Source organism: Eublepharis macularius, chromosome 5 (genome assembly GCF_028583425.1).
Source record: "Eublepharis macularius isolate TG4126 chromosome 5, MPM_Emac_v1.0, whole genome shotgun sequence".
NCBI lineage: Eukaryota > Metazoa > Chordata > Lepidosauria > Squamata > Eublepharidae > Eublepharis > Eublepharis macularius.
Genome location: NC_072794.1, coordinates 119,985,333 through 120,007,892, shown reverse-complemented (window position 1 = coordinate 120,007,892; position 22,560 = coordinate 119,985,333). Strand labels below are relative to the sequence as shown.

Sequence of the window (22,560 nt, the reverse complement as noted above, 5' to 3'; positions counted from 1 at the left end):
CCAAATTGCTCATCAACCTTTAATCAGAAAAACAGCTCTTGACTTCGTATACCACCAAATGTAGACTCAACTGCGGTAAACAATAGTGTGGTTTATACTTGTAGTGTACAATTCAGTTAGGAAAAAAAATCAGTCACCCTGCTCAAAAAAAGGGGGTCATTCAGTCTTCAAAATGACTGGCTCTATGAACTGGCTTAAAGATCTATATTAAAATTGCAGTAATAGAACCAACACCCTGACGTAGATAGCCCAGGAGAGCCTGACCTTTTCAGATCTCAGAAGGTAAGCAGGATTTGCCCTGGTTAGTAATTGGATGGGAGACCTCCAGTGAAGACTAGGGCTGCAGAGCCAGGTAATGGCAAATCTCCTGTGTTAGTCTCTTGCCATGAAAACTCCTCCCAGGGTCGCTATAAGTCAGCTATGACTTGAGGGCACTCTCCATCATCACTATACCCAGCAAGTATTTTGCTGCGTCTGCAATCAGTTCTCCTTTTCTCTGTTTCAGTCTGACAGAGCAATCCTTAGCAGAGTTAAACCCATTTAAACTTACTGACTTCAAAGTCACCCTTAAAAGGGTGTAGTTTTGGTTAGGGCTGCACTGTAAATTACTTAAGATCCAGAGAAAGACCTTGTGTCACAGGGACCTATAATTAACACCTTTTGTGTATTCTCTGTTCTCCATGTGTTAGACCCTCTTTTTGCAAAGAGAGTTGGGATTGTGTATATTTTTGTGGGATGGCAATGGTGAACTCTAATTGTATATTATTAAAATAATATGATTTCCCCCTTTTACAAGCTGCAAGCCTCCTTGAAATTTGGCACAGCTGGCTTTGAGTTGCTAAGGCTTTCCTGCAGGTGCTGCCACATAATCTTTTGACACTTAGTGTCAGTAATTAAGTGCACAATTAAAAGAATGTCTGCAATTAATTCAATCAGTCAGTCAATCAACTCTGCATTTCTAAAGGGCCTTTCATCCTAGCCTTTTTCAGAGAAATGCATAAAGTGACATGTCAAACATACTATAACATTGTATTTAAGCCTGAAATCAAAGAAAGTGTAATCAGTTCATCTCAGGCAAAGGAAAACAATCTGAACATTTACTAAAGCAACTCAGTACTGATCTGAACAGTTTTTTAAAAATGATAATTTAGAAGACAGGGAACTGTGTGGTTGGTATTAAAAGCTTGAGACTGTCTAATCTGAATCTACTTTTAAGATTATTTGCTTTCTTCCATTCATTAATATATGACATCCATCTGATACAATAACGAACACGTATCATTTGTCTGTTTCCACTGAGAGGGTTGTAAACTGCTTAGCAGATCTGCAACAACACAGTACCATTCAAAATTTTGTAGTATGTTACAGTATTTGTGTGGCCTAATATACTCATGGAGTGTATTGCTCATGGAGCTAGCCAAAAGCAGCCTACCATCAGAGACTTCAAAACGGACAACCGGTTTACTGCCAGGTAACATCACATCCTGTAGTCTGCTAACAGACTAGTTTCATTTGTTTTGTCACCTCTACTTCAGCATTTTACAAGCTGTTGCACTGGGCAGGAATTTCTAACACAGGGCATCAGGGCCTAGGTTTGGCAGGAGTAGAGGTGTGTGCTGAGAAAAAAAAAAATTATAATTTCAGATTTGGAATCTGTGATTGCTGATTTTTAGGTAGAACATTACTGGCTCAGGATTCAAATCTACGTGGGACCATGTAGGACCATTACTTTCAATAGAGAATCTATTGAGGGTCTCTGGAGCTGCTGTTTGTAAAGACAATGGTAGCAAATTTCCTTAGAACACAATCTAAAGACCTGTAAAATTTCAAGCTGATTGAACAAAGGACAAAATAGAAAACAGTGCAGTAAGAACCAGATTCCTTTTATAATGGAAGAGACGGCACTTTTATAAAAGGAATCGTTCTTACTGCACTGTTTTCGATTTTTAAATCAGTTTTTGCACTGTTTATTACATATTGTATCTAACACTGTTTCTTATATTATTTCTCATTTTTGTGATCCTCGTCCTATTGCATTGTTGCTCCAATGTCTCATGCTATTTGATTGTCTTACACTGTGTATTTTGACTTAACTCTTATTGAGAAAACTGGTCTATAAATAAAATACATAGTCAGGGCTTTTTTTGAGCCAGAAAGCCCAGGAATGGCATTCCAGCAGCTCTTTAAAATACCCACGTGACTGGTGTCATGTGGATATTTTTAAAATGGACTGGTTCGGGCCTGGTTCGGGCCCAAAACAGCCTGGATTGGGCCACTGCCAAGCGGGGTGCTGGTGGTTCCACTACCTGGCACTGGCCTGATCCTTGCCGTTTTGGCTCTGATTTGGGCTGTTTGGGCCAAATATGCCCCAAATGGACAAAATGGCTGGATTGGGGCTGATCCTTGCCATTTTGGGCCATAAATGGGCCCAAAACAGAGCCGAAGCAGGCCAAATCAGGGCCAAACTGGCCTGGAACAGGCCACTGCTCCAGCCCGATCCTGGCTGGTTTGGCCCTGATCCAGGCCATTTTGGGCCCTAAATGGGCCCAAAATGGACAAAATGGCAATGATCAGGGCCGAAACGGCCAGGATCAAGCTGGTGCCGGGTTGGGGAAGGTTCTAAATAGGCCCCAAATGGCCCAAATGGTGGCATAACAGCCCAGATCTGGCCAAAACAGCCTGGATCTAGCCGATGCCGGGCCAGGGAGGGTTCCATTGCCCAACAGTAACCCAATCCAGGCTGTTTCAGCCCCAATCCAGGCAATTTCAGTGCCATTTTGACCATTTTGGCTGCCCGTCAGTGAGCTGATCCAGGCCGTTTCAGCCCCAATCCGGGATGTTTTGGGCCCATTTCAGCCATTTAGAGCCCCAAACAGCCCATATTGGGCCGGCACTGGGTGGGGGAGGGTTCCCCTACCTGGCAGCAGCCCATTCCAGGCCAGTTCAGCCCTGATCTGGGCCATTTTGGCACCATTTGGTCAATTTTGGGCCTATTTAAATCCCGAAATGGCCTGGATTGGGACCAAAATGACAAGTATCAGTCTGGTACCTGGTGGGGGAGGGTTCCCCCCACTGCCAGCACTTCCATTGAGGTGGAGCCGGCCCCCACCTTGAGCGCTGAACTCTGAAGGAGACATGGTGCTGGCCCTCCAACGATCATTTGGTGTTTCCTGCAGTGTGCGCACTGCTCATGCAGGAGTTCTCTCTTGGTGCAAGGCATTTCTTCTGGAGTGCAGAAGGGCATCCCTGTCTTCCTGCTCATCCAATGCCCAAGGAGCTTTGAGTTCAGCCCCATCAGCAGGGACATTTCTCTCTCTGTCTTTTCCCTCTCCTCCCCCCTCTCTCTATCAATTTAAGCCTTGGGCGAAGCTTCTGTGAGCAAGAGAGACTCTAGCTGGCTGGGGAGCAGCAAGCTCCCATGTGACCTTTTGTCCTCTTGTTCCCTCCTTTCTTTCTTGCTCCCCCCTCCTCCACCATGTACTAAAAGGAATGACAGGAGAATTGCCCACTAGAAATAATAGGAGAGGCATGAAGGCCCATTGGAGATAATGGAAGCCAGGGCCGCCAATTTACTTGCCTGGGCACCATTGAAATGTATCACAACACAAAAAAAGTTGTAAAGAAAATGTGGAATGGATTTTCCATAAAGGTCTCCGGGACCAGATGGATTACTCTGGGAGTGGAAAGACAGCCCCTACAGTACAATGACGGTCCCTAGGAATAGAACCTGTGCTCAGGGTCGGGAATGACAGGTCGAAGAGTGGAACGACTGCTCTTGGGAATAGGGTCAGGGCTCTGGGACTGGAATGATACCCCCTGTCATTCCATACCTGCTGCCATTCCAGTCATTCCACTCTGGGACCTGTGTTGATAGATCAAGATGGGTAGCTGTGTTTGTCTGTAGCAGTAGAAAAAAGCAAGAGTCCAGTAGCACCTATAGGAGCCAAAACACACGTTAAGAAAAACCTAGGTTCGGCACGTGTTCTCTTACCTCAAGGTTTGCCGGGATCTGTAGGAGTCCTGGAAGCTTAAAGTAGGCGTCCTGGAAGCTTAAAGATCTTTGGGGTCCTGGAAGCTTAAAGTCCTGGAAGCTTAAAGGATCTGTAAGCGTCCTGGAAGCTTAAAGGCGTCCTGGAAGCTTAAAGCTTAAAATACAGGCGCCTGTATTTCCCTTTCCCTTTTTGCTGCTCTGTAAATGCTAAACTTTAAGCTTCCAGGACGCCTACAGATCCCAGCAAACCTTGAGGTAAGAGAACACGTGCTGAACCTAGGTTTTTCTTAACGTGTGTTTTGGCTCTAAGACTAACAAAATTTGTGGCAGGGTATGAGTTTTCATGAGCCACAGCTCACTTCTTCACTACTGGACTCTTGCTCTTTTTTTGTGTTGTAATGCATTTCAATGGAGCCCAGGCAAGTAAAATTGGCATTCCTGGCTCCCATTTTCTCCAATGATCCTTCAAGCCTCTCCCATTATTTACAATGGGCAATCCTGTCATTCCTTTTAGTACATCCCTTTCCCCCTCCCCGACTGGCATCAATACTATGTACAAATTGTTATTGTTTACTTGTTGTAGTTACATATGGCAACTAATTAATTTTTTTTAAAAAAAAAATACTACTCACCCTTCCTGAGGCTTTTAAGTGGGGGGGGGGGATGCTTTTAGTGGAAAGAGTGGCAGGTTGTGTGTGCACTGCCACAGAGGAAGGAGAAAGTGAGGTGAGACGCACCCAATTCCCTTTCAGTTCCTGTGTGACAGGTAGGAGCAAATCACTGTTGTTGGGTTTAAAGTTGTTGTTTTGAATTCTATTACTTTCCTCCCCCCTTCTCCCTTTTGTTCTCCCTCGCCCTTCTTCTTCTCTGATCTCAATGCTGCTCCTCCTTCACTCCAGCAGAGCAGCGCCCCACAATGCGCCCCCCTCTTTATCACCTTCCTTCTCTCATTCCCTAGTTTACATATATCACCCCTCCTTCCCCCTCTCCCCCAATAGTTTATTTCAATATTTATACACTATATGCTTAGCTGTCAGCTGCCATTCATTTCAAACCCGGGGGCGGGGGGGGAGAAGGATGAGCATGGATGGTAGTTCCTGAAAGGGATCTCCTTTCAGGAACTACCTTCCTGAGAGAGCCTTCCTTCTCTCATTCCCTAGTTTACATATATCACCCCACCTTCCCCCTCTCCCCCAATAGTTTATTTCAATATTTATACACTATATGCTTAGCTGTCAGCTGCCGATCACTTCAAACCCAGGGGGCGGGGGGAGAGAAGGATGAGCATGGATGGTAGTTCCTGAAAGGGATCTCTGACAGATGTGATCAATATTTTAAGGCTTAGAGAGGGTCAGAGAGAAAGAGAAGGCTTCAGCTCAGTCTCCCCCTTCCAAACATCTCTCTCCTCCAAGCAAGCCCTGTAAGAGAAGCCCTCCTTCTACTTCCAAGAGCCTCTGGGTTCAGAGAGAGGTGGGAAGAAAGAGAGAGGGAAACTTTTTTACACACACACAAAAGGAGGTGTGCTCAAAACTTCAATGCAAGTCACTGTTTCTGCTCACTAAATAAATTTTTAGCTTACAATAAGAAAAACAAAGATTGTTGTTATTCTCACACTTATTTTAAAAAGTAACATTTAAAATTTAAATTAAGAAATAAAACTTAAATAAAAAATGTAAAGTTTCAAGTTTTGTCTTTCATTTTTCCTACATTTCTTCTGTTTTTTAAAATTGGTTAGTGGGAGGGAGCAAGTAGGTATCTCACCTCAGGCACCAGAAACCCTGGCACCAGCCCTGGTTCCCCCACCTGGCAGTCGTCTGTTCTACGCCATTTCGGTCCCAATCTGGGCCATTTCACCCATTTTGGACCCACTTAGGGCCCCAAACAGCCAGGATTCGGCTGATGCTGAGTGGTGGAGGGTTCCCCTGTCCGGCAGCAGCCCAATCGTGGCTGTTTCGGGCCCAGTCCTGGCCCTTTGGGGTCTGAATTGGGCCCAAAATGGCCAAAGTGGGCCCAAAATGGCCAGGATTGGCCGGATCAGGCCTCTGCCAGGCAGGGGAACCCTTCCCCACCTGGCAGCAGCCCATCCTAGCCATTTGGGGCCCCTTTGGGCCAGTTTTGACCCAATTTTGGCCCAGAATGGCCCAGATCAGGCCCTAAATGGCCAGGTTTGGGTTGCTGCCCTGCGGGGAAGTTCTTTCTCGTGTGCCAGCAACCTGTTCCAGGATTATCTGGGCCATTTCGGGCCCATTTTGGCCCAATTTGATTCCAAAATGGCCCAGATCCGGCCGCTGTTGGGTGGGGGAGTGCTCCCCCGTAGCGGAGCCACCCATTCTGGGCTGAACTGAGTGCTCCTGGGGTGGCCATACCTGTGTGATAACATCACTTCCCAGAAGTGACATCATCACGCAATCCCGGGAGAGCGCGTGTTCATGTATTTAGAGGCACACCACCTCCTCCCGGGAGTTTCCCCAAGTGAGAGTTCCCCCACCTCTTCCCCCAGAAAAAAGCCCTGCATATAGTAAATACAGTAGGTTGCACCTATTCATGCAGTATGAAATGTCAGCAGATTGGCAGACCATTTATCAGGGCTCATGATGACCCACTGTTGTAGGAAGAACTGTTGTAAAAAGTGAATGGATGCAGGTGGCATTCCTGCCCCAATAAGACCTTTTCCTATTGTGTTCAGTGAGGGGAATGTTAACATGCATAAAGAAATATGCATGTGGTTTATGTCTCTTCTTTGAAATTCACAAGGCAACTTGCTTATACAAGAAGTACATGTATGCACATGCAGTTCTCTGGGCTGAATCCTTTGTTTCTAAATAACAGTTCTACACTGTAATAACTCTCATGAAAATCATTATTTGTAATTATTACCACAGGGGGCATAGCTCCACCATAATGATTCTGTTTTCTGGTAAATCTGATGCACTTAGGATAAACGAGAGAGCAATGAGAACAAAACTATCATTTCAGTTTAATTCTTAAACAGCATAATCTTATCAAATATCACTGATTCTTCTGTTTACATAATTAATGTTCACTCTGTGAAATTTGATCTAAGAATATCATTAGTCAAGCTGTTTGAAGAGACATGCCAGCTCGGCCAGTTCTAAGAACTAGGTATCTTCTGACTCTAGTCTTCTTTGGGCCAAAGCCTTCTAAACAGCCCCAAACAATAACAACAGAGGATTGTGCCAGATTTCCTTTCTCTTTAATTCTAACGTTTGCAACAATATCCTTAATTAAAATAAATGCAGCATCGCTAATGAACCTGAATATACAAAAATGGGCGGAGTAGGGAGAGAAAGATACCTCAGAGACATCCTGAATTTAAAAACATCCTTCGGGAACTTCTTTAAATGCAGTGTCAAGAAAAAATAATAAATTTGTCAGCATGGATGGATGGAAGGCGGTGGTAGTAGTATGAATAATACAAGGAATCTGGTCAGTAGAAAGCTGCAGAATTACTCCAGTCTAATCCCACTGAAATCAATGGGCTTTGATTGAAATAACTTTGCATAGGATTGCACTCAGACTACAAGTGGAGAGATTTGGGTTCTAATCCCCATTCTCCCATAAAACCTGCTAGGTGTCTTTGGGCCTACCTCTCAGTGTTGCTGTGAGGCTAAATAAGGGAAAGAGCCATGTACGCTACCTAGTGTTACTTAGATGGGTAGGATAAATTCAAATCAAGAAATAAAATTTGTCTGCCAGGTACTTTAAGACACTAAAGGTCAATATCAAGCATGTAGTGAAGAATCTGCATTGGTTTGAGCAAACAACTTTGCATAAATTGACTCCCATCCAGAAAGCAGAAGAGTTGCTGCCTTACAATATTATTTTGGAATGTTGCAGGATAGAATTCAATTATTGTGGAAAATAATTTCTTGTGGAACAAAACATAGGAGGTTTTTTTCCCCTCCCTGTAGGAAATCCAGATTTCTGCTTGATAAAAATCATCACTGAGTAGCTGTCAGGGGCTGGCCTGTGGAACGACTTGCTATTCTTGTCAGCTTTCAAAGGAGAATGGGCTCTGAATTAATAGAAACGCCTAATTGCCTCTGTTTCCTGATTGCAAGGGCTTGACATGAATGATTCTTCTCTTTAATTATTGTTATCATTTATATTCCACCCAAGCACTCTAAGTACTGCTCGGACACTGTCTGGCACACATTGAACTTTGACACAGAATTACTGGAGAGCAATTATACAAATTGATACTCTATCAGCAGTCATTTCTCTGCTTATGTCTATCTCAGATCTTGGCTCAGTAAAAAGTGGATCAGCAGCAAGTGTCAGGGTATTATTTTGATTAAGCCCATCATTAATCCACATCACAAATCCATTCCAAGGACAACCCCAAAGGACCCTCATTAGCCTCCTTTGAGGTGCCCTAAAGAAAGACATGCCCTGGCAAACATGTACTTAGAATATCTCTTTTGCTAAAATGGTATAACAGCCACAGGGTATAAAGGGGACTGACTGGATATAAAAATGAGGAATTAGGTGTGAGTGCTTTAAAAACACATTAAAGTTATGTCTATTGTCTGAAGAGAAGATTTTTTACTGAACGTGACTAGGAATTTTTTTTTTTTTTTTTTTTTTGCCAATGTTATATTTTTCACCAACAGCTGCAATTTAAAAAGTGTCAATAATTTTGAACAAAAAACATTTTTTTTAATTTTTAATTTCAATGAGCAAAAGTGCATTATCTCAAGAGATACAATGATTTTGAAAAAAAAACCTTAGAAAATATATCTTTGGATGAGCTAAATATACACACTGAATTTCCTTAACTGCACAATGTATATTTGTTTATTTAAAGGTAACTATGTTCAGTTGACTTTAGTATGCTGACTTAAAAGTTTGCATATTGTAATCAAAATCAGGGATGAGAACATCTGTATTCTTCAGACTTCATCCAGTTCTGGAATTATTCCACCCCTCACAGAAGATGAGGATCTGTAATAATGTTGGCAATGTTGGCTTCATAGTATGAAGAGCAAGAACTCTGAAAGTATTAAGTCATTCATGATGAAGGGTGGTAAACAAAGCATCATAAAAGACCCTTCAAGAAGTAGATAAGAAATGATCCTTTTGCTGTTCTATAATACTCATGAAATAGTGACACATTTAAATCAGAGATTCTTCATCCTTTTATTGGATCAACATACGGGGGAGAATGGATCAACATAACTAATAAAAACCATTTCACGTGGTGGAATGTTGCTTAATGACAAATTGTCATTTCAAACCACATTGAAGCTTTCAAATAAGTTCTGAGCCATATCTTGTCACCTGAAATACATTACCTGGAAGCCACTCATGCTGATTTCACTATAATATGCTTAGATGTGAGGAGGACTGTATCACATGTACTGGGCTGAAATTATACCTGTGAAGGAGCAATTCATACATACCTGCAGTAGTGTGATTGCAGGTAAAAACTTTTGTGTAATCAGGATTTTGTACACCTGTTTTGTCACTGGAAATTCAGGAAAAGTTCATCCTCAAATAGGTATAATGTGTTCTTGCCTTCCATCAACAATGTGCACTTCAAGTGTAAAAACTTTATACCACTTTTGTACCTGAAGTCACTTAACCCCAGACTATGGCTCCTTTTTGCCACACTGATGGGTGAAGCTAGGAATCATTCAGTTTTGTATTAGGTACCTGTGGCTTTCAGGTATCACATGTCCCTCCTGAATGGATACATGAATTTAATTTTTATTTATATGTGTGCTAACACAGTGGTTTATTTTTATTTACTTCATTTATACAACACTTTCTTCCCCAATGGGGACCCAAAGTGGTGCACAACATTCTCCCCTTCTCCCTTTTGTAGGATAGGCTGGGCTGAGAGTGTGTAAGTGGACAAAGACCAGTCAGAAAGATTTCATGGCTGGGGGGGATTCTGACATGGGCCTTCCAAATCTTACTGTGACACTCAAACCACTATAAAATACTACCTCTCAGACTATAAGTTTAGCCATGCAACTGAATAGAAAACTTGTCAGAAAGGTCAAGCCTTTAGGAGATGTTCAGAACTGATATCTAGTTCTACTCAGTAGTCACATGTGAGACTGGACTTGTAAGACAGTTTTTATGGTAAAGCCATCATGTTAATGTATAACAGACTCCTATTACACTGAAAGTGAGTGTTTTCTGAACAACAGAGGATTTGAATCCTTTCAAAATCACTCTAGAGTAAAAAAGAGAGAGAGAGTAGAGGGAAATAATATAGGCCTATACATTCTTGGAACACTGTGCTAAATCTGTCAGAACAAATAATGGACTCGACGGCAGAAGGGAGTTATTTGGTTCTGGTTGAAGTCTGCCAGTCTTTGTTTTTCTAACTGATGTCTCTATAAGATGAAAGCTATGAAAACACAATTACATCTGTTGAATGATTAGTGAGAGATGTGACATTTTTATGTGTCAAATATGTTTAACTGCATTAACCTTTGCAGGATTTATGCCAACACGTTAAATGATATATCTTACAGGGAACCTGGGAAATCCAAAATGTCCTTCAACATAAAGTTTATTTGCATTTGTTTTATTACGAAATAAATGGCCCTTAAATTTTAATGGAGTTTTGCCAGAAAGTTGATGGTGCTGATGCAGATGCAAGGAAAGACAAATGCAAGCAGGTGATCTCTTGCCTGCCTATTACAAAGGTAAGGCTTAGTTTGTTTGAGCACCACCCCCACCCGCATTGTGAGAGCACAAGAAAACAAACAGGCCCATCCTGGATAACTGATCACAGAAAAGACAAATTTAAACTTCAAACTCCTTGATAATTTTCTCCTAATGAAGTAATTAAGTTCCCAAGGAAGCAGCTTGCAGTCCTTTATCGAGTTTGTCTCCAAATGAAAGCAACAAACTTTACACATCAAGCATAATTTAAGTACATTTTCAAAATGGTTTTATCCAAATGTTTGCTAAGCACAATCAGAACATTAAAATGCCCACTGGCTGCTACTTTTCCGATTGCTGTCATCCCCCCACCTTCGGTTTTTGCTAGGACAGCTCACTTATCCAGTATACTTCCTTCGAATGCTTTTCTCCACTGGGTCAGAGTGATGGAGTTCCTCTTTTTCAGCTGATTCAACTCCATGTCTCTTGTGCTTCACTCCACTGAAATCTGATTAGTTATGAGACAGACTCCGGTGGAATGAAGGACAACAGAACCCATGGATCTTTCTTTCAGAATACTTGGAGATTCTGACAACAGCACATGTCAGGAGAAAAAAACACAGCAGACACAGCTGAGAAGTTCAGGTGAAATGTATAAAAAGAGACAAGGAACTTTAAAGACAATCTTTGTGTGGGCCCTCATGAACCGCTGTGTATTCAATCTACTCTGTGCTTTGGCATTTTCTTTTCTACTGCAAGTCATTTCACCACTAGACTATTTTTTATTTTAGTACAAAGGAAATTGAGGAGGATTTTTTTCTCCTCAGTTTTCTTCTGTTATAGAATCACCTTTTTGCCATCTATCAGCAGGAAAGAAATTGTCAAAGGCACAAAGGACTGTCAACATGCTACATTTATGTTTATATATATGATTATTATGTATAGGAAACCATGAGATTTCATTTGTTACACTTATCACATAATATAGTGGATCAAACCTTTCCCATCCTTGCATATAGGCTCATGTTTATAAAAATTCAATAGACAGAACCCAGATTTTGGAAATGGATGAACAACTGTAGATAACACTTGGTAAATACAAGCCCCAAAGGAGAATGTATTGGTTTATAATGCAAGAAACACCTTTTTCTTAGAATGAATTCAGAGGACTGCTGTTTCTGATTGTCCTATGATCTTTCTAATCATAGTAGTTCGGGATCTGTGTGGAAAGCCAAAGTCCAGCATATGATAGATCCAGCTGCTGCTGGATTTTCAGTAAGCTGCCAAAGTACTGCACGAGAATTCTGTTGCACAATGGCTGCTGCACTGAAGAGACGAGTGTGTGCATGTGTGTGTGTGTACATGTGTGTGCGTGCAAATGAGTTCATACAAAGAACATAACACTGGATAGATGTACTGATAACTAGAAAACAACACAAGAAAGCAATTATTGCCCTCCCCCCCACAAGTTGTTAAAAACAAGTCAACTGGTGTGGCGGGTCCCTTTTAACATTGCTTTTGTTTTGTGGCTATGCCTACAGCACCCAGTGACAATGGAGTTCCCATCATACTAGAACCTGTGGAAATAAACAAAAAAACAAAGACCTTACAGTGTATAAGGAGAGTAATCAAGAGAAGAAACTGCATAACAAAGGACTTTCAAAAAGCCATCATAGATATGGAAGTTCACTCATACAATGAAATTTAAAATGATGCTATTCAAAAGGATTTCAAAGAACCAAAACCATCATTTTCACATTTTGTTGAAGGATGAGTTTCCTTTATTTCACAGCATGTTGAATTAACTTTTATTTAACATTCCCTCTCAGATGTTACAGAGCAGCTTTCATCTAAAGGTGCAATTGAAGAGATTTTTTAAATATTATAAAGAAAAGAACAATGAAGAAGAAAGGAAGAGATAAAAGGGCACATTAAAATGATTTACAATTAGTCTCATACAAATCCCTGTGAAAAATAATGACTTTCATTTTACATAAAGGAAATTGACCTTACTATTGCCGATGGTTTTCAGTAGCCTTTTATAATTCCCAGTTTGCCTATGAAGTGTAGGAGTCCTATAAGTCCCATTTTATAGGAGGTATACTGAGGCATACTGAAATTAAACAGTTACCCAACATCCTACAGCAGATTACAAATTTCTCCCTGAATCTCAAGTGATTTCTTCTTTATCCATGGCTCTTGAGATACTCAAATAAAAGTATTTTAATGTCTCCAAGGACATTCCTTTTTCCAGTGCCTAAAAATGGGGCCAAGTTTCTATTTACCTGTTTTGTCCCATGTAAATCTTTTACCAAAGACCTTCTTAAACAGTAAAATCATTAAGGAACAAAACACATTTATTTGGAAATATATCTCATTAAATCAGTGGGACTTATTTCAGAGTAATAATGGTTTGCAAAAATGATTTGCAAAAGATGTTTAGTGAAATGGTTTAGGTAGAAGTGGGTTGGATTTCCCCTGCAGAGATCATGAGATATCATATCATGAAAGATGGTTCTTCAACTCTGAGTTACTAAACCGCACAAGTGCTGAGGTAGGACTTCAAAATGCTTGAAGGCTTTTATTTTAAAGTACAAACCTGCTCTTATGAGGCCTCTCCCTTGGGTATGTTAAGACTTGTCTGGAGGTTTTTGGAAACTTTTGGAGAACAAAAGGTCTGAGCAGGAACCTGTCTGCTGAAATTCCTCCATGCAAACATGCCTCCTTTGAAATGCCTTTTCATTATGAACATGTTCCTACGGGTAGTAGGTGAGATCAGCTCTCTCTCACCTCCCATTATGTTAACCCTTTGCAAAGCCAGGTTTCCTGACTGCATGGAATGTGTAAAGAAAACCAGGCTAAAGACTTCAGAAACTCAGTGTCCACCTGATATGTAAATTTCAATGTTTGAAAGAATCTAATGTCCACAAAGAGTTCTCTATGAAAAGAGCCAATATCCAAAGTAAAAAGAAATAGGAAATAGTAATTTTAATTTTTATGTACTATTTGTTGGCAGTCTTTAATTGGGCCTCTGTATTCAACTTACATTATTTCTAGCTGCAAAGAATTATTGTCTAATAAGCCTTCAACTAAAGATCAAATCAGATTCTACTACTGTGAACTTCAAATCAGTGTCCTGAAAAATATTTATAATTTTTCCCAGGAAGACTTAAAGAGTAAATGAAACAAATTCAAATCCGTAATCCACTGACTGTACTTCTGTGGATATTAGTGTAGCTGTATACAACAGACTTACAGATAGAGCTAATGCTTTCTGTTGAAAATCAAGACTGTTTCCTTTTGAAAGCTATTAAGCTGTTACTGGGCTATAAATGAAGGTAATATTTCACTGAAATGATTATTTCTATAAGAAACCAAACACTTGAAAAAACTGTACAAAACCAAAAAGGGTTCCCTGAACCAAGATCTTACTTGATATTAGATACACAAGACAGTATATTGTACCTCTGAAAACTTCAGCCCTTATGAGGACAAACTGACTCCAGTACCTAATGGAGGCATGTTGTTGCCTTTGTTTTTCCTGAAAACCAATTATTTCTACAAAGAATTCAACATAGAAGAGGGGATTGGGGTTACACCCATTAACTCAACCCCTACTTCCATATATTCAAGGTGTTGTTTGTATAGCAAACATGTCCTTACACACAATCCATAGCATCCGTTTGATCCATAGCATCAATTTGCAAAGTCTAGATTGTGTTTAGAGATCTTATGTGTACTCGCGTGCAAGCAAACATTACCTTGAATATGTAGAAATCGGAGGAGAAGCCAGTTGCTGAATGATCCTCCCTTTCTGGTATTCCTTTTTTCATGGAAATGAATGACTGCACATGGCAAAACATAATATATTAAATCATACCATGAGAATGTAAGCTTTTCCTTCGAAATTGGTGACTGTTAGTTTTCTGCAATGACCTCTTTCAGCTGAAGAACATGGAGATGGAACATGATTTGGGTGGACTCTTCAATGAGTCCAGAGCAATCATTCAACATACCCTTGAAGGTTTTTAGGCAGATTAGTGAAAGACCAAGTTCCTAAAGCATTAAGAATAGTCTGAGAGAGCCTCTTCCCATTCTTCATCATGGGAATACCATATAGACACATAAGGAAGATAGTGTGAAAGAAGACTCTCCCACGGAAAGAAGAGTCTTCTTTCACCAAGCCATATTACAGTATCAATGCAAACTGTAGTTGAGCACTATCCAAATTCAAGCTACTTTTAGGTAAGTGAATATGGATTTAAAATCCAGGCATTTTGTAAGATACAGTGCTCACCGGCTGCACCATTGCCGATCAGATAATAATGAAAAAGTTCCCATTTGTTTTCACAATGGTTAATACTCTACAGAATCCTGGGCATTTTCAAATTACGCTTCGTGTGCTGTCCTTTAATTAGTAGCTGGGATGCACTGGAAATCTTTCTCAAGCATCAAATCCAGAGGCCTCAGGAGCAAATCGCTTAACAGCAACAGTTGTTGCTGCACCTCAAAGGGGTGGGGGTGGGGATGGACAATTGCTCAAATAAGATACTTGTCACTCTACACTTGTATCACTACTGCTCATATTTGGTATTTGGATACAGTGGTGTACATCCACAGTAGTACTATAAATACATGAGCTGCTTCACTAATTAAAATATTACTGCACAGAATAGCAAAAGACAGTTGTTTTAAAATCTTCTGTTCACTGTTCCTTCTGTAGCATATCAGCTCCTTCTTTCCTATTGCAGCCAATATAGATTTACTTGGAAATCACCCAATGTTTTTAAACAGGGCTTGTTCCCAGTTAAGTATGTATAGGTTCACAGCCGTAAAGTATTAGTTCCAGTCTTGTGTTTGCAGTAATGTAATTCCCAACCACTCCTTCTGCTTAAGTATTAGTGAACCTTTAGGTTAAAACAACAATATAACAGGACCAGTATTCACTCACCTGCATGTTCTTCAGCTATGCATAGTTCCAGGGTTCAAGCAGCTTGATAAGCAAGCAAGCAAGCAAGCAAGCAAGCAAGCAAGCAAGCAAGCAAGCAAGCAAGCAAGCAAGCAAGCAAGCAAGCAAGCAAGCAAGCAAGAAAGAAAGAAAGAAAGAAAGAAAGAAAGATTTTGTTTAGCAAAAGTTGCCATCGAATGAAAACAGAATTAAAAACAGAAGGAAGCAAACAGCCTTTGATTAAACTTATCTTGCCTTTGTTGGTAGGAAAGTTGGAAGGACAGAAAACAAATTGTTTGAGTACTAGAAGAATAAAATAAAATCTGACTACTAATTTAAAACGGATATAAAAAACAACAAGCAGCATAGATAAAGAAGTAAAGGTCTGCCCATTTAAGGTGGTGTCCATCAGTTTGAGTCTTTATTCGTGTTATGCATCAGGACGGCTCCACTTACCTAAATAACACAGCCAATAGGGAATGGAATCTCTATACCTGGTTCCACCCACTCAGAGCCTCACCCTCTAGGGATAAGTACACCACTGCATATCTGATAGCAAACCTCACCTATTCTCTACAATCCATCCCTTTTAAAGTAAAGCCAAACCCACAGAAGGGGTAGCACTTTACAAAAATACTATGAGAATCTGCAAAAGCAAGCTATCTGTCTCTAGTGAAGTGGGGATCTTTTATTGGATTCTTCATCCTGAGCTTGGCAGGGATACAGAAATCCTAATGTTGCTGTGTTGGTTTCTCATCCATTTATCTGTGACAATGCTCCCTTACAGTGCAATTCTAAGAAAGGTTACTCCAGTCTAAGTCCATTGAAATCAATGGGCTTAGACTGGAGTAACTCTGCTTAGGATTGCTCTGTTAGTCTTGTGTGATTGTGTGATGCCTTCTTTACATTGATGGACACAAAAAGCTCTATGCTATAATTATATAGGCTTATCATAAAAGCCACAAATACCTATCAATATTGCCAGGAATGTTTAGCTTGAATTTAAATGGCAAAGTTCAAAGTCCCGATTGGCTGCTAAGACAACCAAATGACCATGAGCAAATGACATTGAACCTACCTTATAGGGGTGTTGTGAAATGAGAGGATTTATTGTGATGTTATTGAGACAGGATGATAAAAAACTGTAAATATATTATTTTTCCGTCTTTCTGCAAAGGCAATACAGGATTTAACTAACTAATTCAAATGTATGGAAAGTTATTAGTTAAAAATTCTACCTTCTGTCAAGAATATGCAGTGTACATTTCGTTTGAATTTTCCTGGCTTGGCTCCCAACCTGCTTTGGCTGATGGGTTGGGCTTGAAGAAGGATTGCTAGGTATGATCAATCCCTTGCACAACCAGTAAGTGCAAAACTTTTCTGATGAGACTTGAAGTTCTCACTATCATATTTGTATACCATCTTTTCTCTAATGTCTGTCTAGGGCATTTATATTCTACTCTTCCTCCAATGAGTCCATTGAGGCATAAACAGACCATTCCTCTTTTTATCCTTGCAACAACCCTATGAGGTAGGTTAGGCCAATAGGCAATGACTTGCCCAATGTAACTTACTGAGCTTCAGGGATGACTAGGGACTTGAACCTGACCCTCCCCAGCCCTGCCACTCTAGCCACTACATCACACTGGCTTGGAAACATTTTGTTACCCCCCAATCTTAAACGACTTCTCACTTACAATCATGAATCGGCCAGCAGAGTCACCAGCACAGGTACCAGGCCCTGCAACAGACCCAGATGCCAGCTCTGCCCCTATATCTACCCAGGGAATACAATTACAGGACCCAATGGCATCAACTACACTGTCTCTGGCTCTTACAGCTGCTCATCCTCCAATCTGATATATACCCTCATGTGCCAACAATATCCTTCTGCTCTGTACATTGGACAAACCAGCCAACCTCTACACAAAAGAATAAATGGACACAAATCTGACATTAGAAATGGAAACGTCCAAAAACCAGTGGGAGAACACTTCAATCTACCAGGACATTCCACCAAAGACTTAAAGGTCGCTGTGGTTCAACAGAAACCTTTCAAAAACAAAATCCAACGGGAGGCTGCTGAATTGGAATTCATATGCAAATTTGACTCTGTCAAGCTGGGACTGAATAGAGACTATGAATGGTTATCACATTATCACAGGTAACAGATTCTCTTTACAGAGGCGTGATCTGGGGGAGCCCAGTGACGCCTGGTGTGGGCTTTCGGGGACCACAGTTCTCTTTGTCAGATGCAGCTGGCAGGGAGAGCTGTGGTTATCGAAGGCTTATACTACATAGGAATTGGATACTTTCACTGCTACAAACTAATACGGCAAACTGACTGCACACCAAAAGGAGATGTTTACATTTCCAAGCAAAGGAATGTTTTGATTGCCTCCATGCTAATTGCATTCTGTCCCCTTGTGATTTATGTCCCCTTCTTTCCTCTCTCTCTCTCTCCCCCCCTCCTCTTCTGTATCGGCCCAGTTTTGATCAGGCATCTGACGAAGAGAACTTAATTCTTGAAAGCTTATGCTACAATAAAATTGGTTAGTCTTAAAGGTGCTACTGGACTCTTTTTGATTTTGTTACCTGAAATCAAAGAGTGCTCCTCAGTATTTTCTTGCTGGCTCGATTCTTAGAACTACATAGAAACAATAGCTGTAGCCAGATTGGCTGGGGCTAGTCTGGATGACAGTCTTTAAATGTAAATTCTATCTTTAGCTTTTAACATCTAAATACGTATCTACTCAAGTAAGTCTGCCTAAAACCATTTCTGCAATTGCCAGTGCCAATGTAAAAAGGTCGATAGCAAGACCATCCTAAAGTTTTGAGGAGGTGAAATGAAGTGCCCAGACATCACAAAACTGCTCCTGCAGTGCACACAACCTTTGTTGAAAGAAGGATGTCAAGACAGAAACATTCTTATCCATCCATCTCTCTCCAAGCACATTCCACAGCTTACTCTGCGGGGAGGGGAGCCTGTGTGGTCTCGAACCCTTGTCTCTCTCAGCCTCTGAATTGCTGCAGTAAATGAAATCAAATTATTTACATTGTCTTCAGGCTTGGGGCATCACATTGCATATAAGAAAACTCAGGGCCACTCTCTTGAAACTGCCCGCTGTAAAACTAGACACCAAATAGCTAGACAGTAATTACTTGAAGGCTTTTTATTCCTTTCCCCTTGAATTGATTTATGATGGGTAAAAAGCTGTCCTCCAAAGTAGCTGCCTGTTTGGCACAAGGGAGGTATTTGGGCCCACTGCATTGCCTTTGTAATGTTCCTCCCAGCAAAAGAATATAAACGTACTCAAACAGTTGCTTGCCCCGGGACCTTTAAGCCACATGAATGTTACAGTGTGTGCACATTCTTTTCTTACTGTCCTACAGCAAGGAACTCATTACATTCATAAAAGGAAAGCAACCCTATGGCATACCAAGAGGACTGAGCTGTTAAATCCACATTTAACCATGTACTGTTCTTTTTCATTATCCTGGATTTGCTGGAAGGAACACTGGCAGTATAGACCCATTGCTATATTTTTGCTGTCAGTTCTACAAAAATATGAGCTAATCAGTTAATCCTAAAGGTGGTAACACTGTTCTTAGTGATTTACAATGCCATCCTAAGCAGAGTTACAATCTTCTATGTCAACTGAAGTAGAAGGTGCAACTCTGTTTAGGATTGCATGGTATGCCACTTTCCTCTTGATTCTATCCCATTTCCAATAGCTACAGAAATCATTTTCTCCCATTGCCAAATTTAAAAGAAAACAATGTCCTCTCCCTAAGTTCCTACTAGCCCTCTGGCTACAAAAGAGTATTTGTAACTCCATCTGGTTTTGCAGTTTAGTTTGAATAAAACCCCTGATTCTTGGTGTTAACATGCTAGTCTTTTTGAAATCTTGCTTTTAACAGTGTTTCATTTGTCTGTATTTCTTTATTTGTTCATAGCATGATAAAATACAAGCAGGGGACCTGCAAGAACTTTTGGTGGGACATATCATTGTCCCCTTAACTGAAAGTCCCATAGCGTCTCCCTCCTTCCCTGTTTTCCTTCCTACCCATCAGTCAGCCTATCCTTATCTAATCTCCTGTCTTCAGCTTTCCCTCTTTTTCTCCTTCCTGGCAGTCTCTCCCTGAGAAAGCTCTGGCCCAGTTGCACAGTATTGGATGCAGGAGCCAGTTGTATAGTGGTGAACCTACTAGGATATGTGGAGGGACACTTTCTCCTGTATCCCCCTCCCCATACTATCCCTCTTTCTTCCCCCCTGGCAGCCCTCATATCCTCAGTTTCCCCTGCTTCCTTCTCCAACCAACCTATCTTTTATCTACCTCCCAGCCTCAGCTATATTTATGTATTTCATTTATAACACTCCTTTGTCCACAATGGGGACTCAAAAAAGCTTACATTATTTTCCTCCATTTTATCTTTACAACATTGTGAAGTAGTTTAGGCTGAGAGTGTGTGCCTGGCCCAAGGTCATCCTTGGGTGATTTGAGGGGTGATTTGAACCTGAGTCTTCCAGATTCTAGTTTGAAACTCCAACCATTACAGCACACTGGCTTTTGTGGAGTAGCTGCTGGTGAACAGTACCAAGCAGCTAGGCCTGGGTGAGTCAGGAAAGTCGGATGATAGGAAGTCACCTGCTTCCCTCCCCCTCCCCCCTGTCTTTTACTGACAGAGGCCGTTTTTCACACAGCCATTTATTCTGTCAGTTTGGCGCCATGAATTATTTCCTGCGATATTGCCATCAGAACAGATTCTCCCATCTTTTTATGACTTGTTGCGCTTCCACAAGTTCACATTTCACAGGCAGAAGTGCAAGAGGGGGCAGTCAAAGTACTTGTGACGCTGCACGTGAAAGCACATTCCAGTCCACTTTATTTTTTTTTTGTTATTTTTGCACACTTTTGCGCTATATCGCATTTTTGTAATACCAAATTTGCGTTCACCCATCCTCAAAGTTCCTTATGATAGGCAGCAGTTTTCCCGCCCATGAACTGCTGAAAATATTGGTTGAACCAAATTTTTGCCAAATTTGAATGAGGAACACTACATGGGAAATTTTTCAGGTAAGAAACATATCTGTATAATCTGCGGGATTATACAGTTGTTCTTTCCTAACAGTACATCACAATTGCGCAATACATATTCCCTTTAAAAAATGGCGGGGGGGGGGCTTTCTGGTGGAGTGCACAGTGGCTTGTGGGAGTCTTGGGCGGGAAAATTTGTATTAACTATAAAGAAAATTTAAAAGGTGGGATGGGTAACTTGGGAAGTGGGTGCTTTCGCGTTAGAAATTGTTCACACCCATTCCAGGGCGTTTACATGGAAGCTGATAATACCGACATGAAGAATCACAAAGTGGATTTGGAGGAGAATGGAGAAAATGTGACAAACTGGAATGAGGTGAGAATTCAGTGGGAGGTGGCGCTAGTTTAGTGCTAAATTTATGGCCATATGAAAATGGCCAGAAACAAAAGTTCGAAGGCTGGCAATACTGTTGTGGTTGCATAGCAATAGCCTCTGAGGTCAGAGGACATTTTTTCCTTAAAGCATCAGGTGCTGATTCTATTATTGTGAGGGGTAACCCCCAGTGGTTTGGTTTTTTTTAAGGATTTCAGCTTTTTCTGCAAACCTGGGGCTTTTTTTTAGTTTTGTTAAAAGTTCTCTCTTCCTTGTCCACGGCTCCAGTTTCCAGATCTACAGAGTGTGAAAACGGCAGGGACAGAGCTAGCTGCACGATTGCACAGGAGGGATTTATCTCTTGCACCAGCATTAGGTCCTGGTAGTTGATTTTATGTGTCTCTTCCTCAGCACAGAATCAGGCTGTTAAAATCCATTTGTAAAGGTTGGCGCCAATAATCTGATTATTCAATAAGAGTGACATTTACAAAGGGTATTGTGGAACCTGAAGATCGACATACAATGCCCTGCTTTCTGTGAGCTATAACTGAATATTATAAAGAACAAATCATAATGCTTAAAACACATTTTTGCAATTTCCATTCCAAAATAAGAATAAAATGGCAAAAGCTTTGGTCTGGGCTATATAAAAGCAATTTACAGCAAAAAGCTGTGAAATAGATATTCCTCTGTCTTTGATTAGATGCATTGTTCATCTAAGCACTCCATCAGGAGCAACTATAATCTGCATCTTTTTTATATCATCCCTTTTTATGTGTCATGGCTTGTTTCAACACAATCCTCTGGGTGAGTAAAAAGACAATGCTGGTGATGATACATTAAAGATATATCTCACCAATATTTATGGGAGAGCAAGGGATGGATCTACCTACCAACTTTCACGTGGGGCCATAAGTAGAGATGGGCATGAACCACATTTCGAACGTCAAAAACCCACGAAAATGGCGATCGCGTGATCCTGACCCAGCGGATCATGGTTGTCCATGGCCAACGATCCAGCGGTCGGGAGAGGACTGGATCGTAGTGTTCGGCCTCGGTTCGGGAATCCAGCAATCTATTCCCCTGGCAATGGAGCCAGGGGAATGCCTGAGCTCTGTTTGCCCTCCTTCTGTCGCCCTGGAAACCCCAATGGAAGCCCACCAGGCTCGGCTGCCACCAGCCTCAACCACGTTCCTGCCCTCGGTGGGAATACCAAGGCGCTCCACTTTGGCCTGGCGGGCGGGCACATGGGGGGTGCCGCCAGCGAGTGGCGAGACCCCCTGACCCCTCCCCGTGCCCGCCAGGCCCAGTCTGCACCGAACCATGATCCTCCGGATTGTTAATTTTTTTTGGTTTGTGCCCATGTCTAGCCATAAGACATCACTTTCTGCTGAAAGGGGGGAAATTTGAAAAGTTGTATTCTGTTGTGCTGTAGGATTGCCAAATCTAGTTGCCATTGGTTGCAAACACATCCTATGATTCATCAAATGATAGTTTTTTGGGTTTAAGAGCAACAACAGAATCCTTTGGCTTTGTATCCTGGTTCAATCACAGTTAAGTGTTATC

General features: G+C 41.3%; 1 long non-coding RNA gene across 1 annotated transcript; it reads right to left on the bottom strand.

Moving 5' to 3' along the window:
- Positions 1–12,380: 12,380 nt before the first annotated feature.
- Positions 12,381–15,991, bottom strand: LOC129331315 (uncharacterized). The gene is made up of 2 exons (XR_008597115.1): positions 15,585–15,991; positions 12,381–14,478 (listed from the first exon to the last, which is right to left on the bottom strand). It is a non-coding gene; the product is annotated as an uncharacterized LOC129331315 (long non-coding RNA).
- Between the last annotated feature and the right edge of the window lie 6,569 nt (positions 15,992–22,560).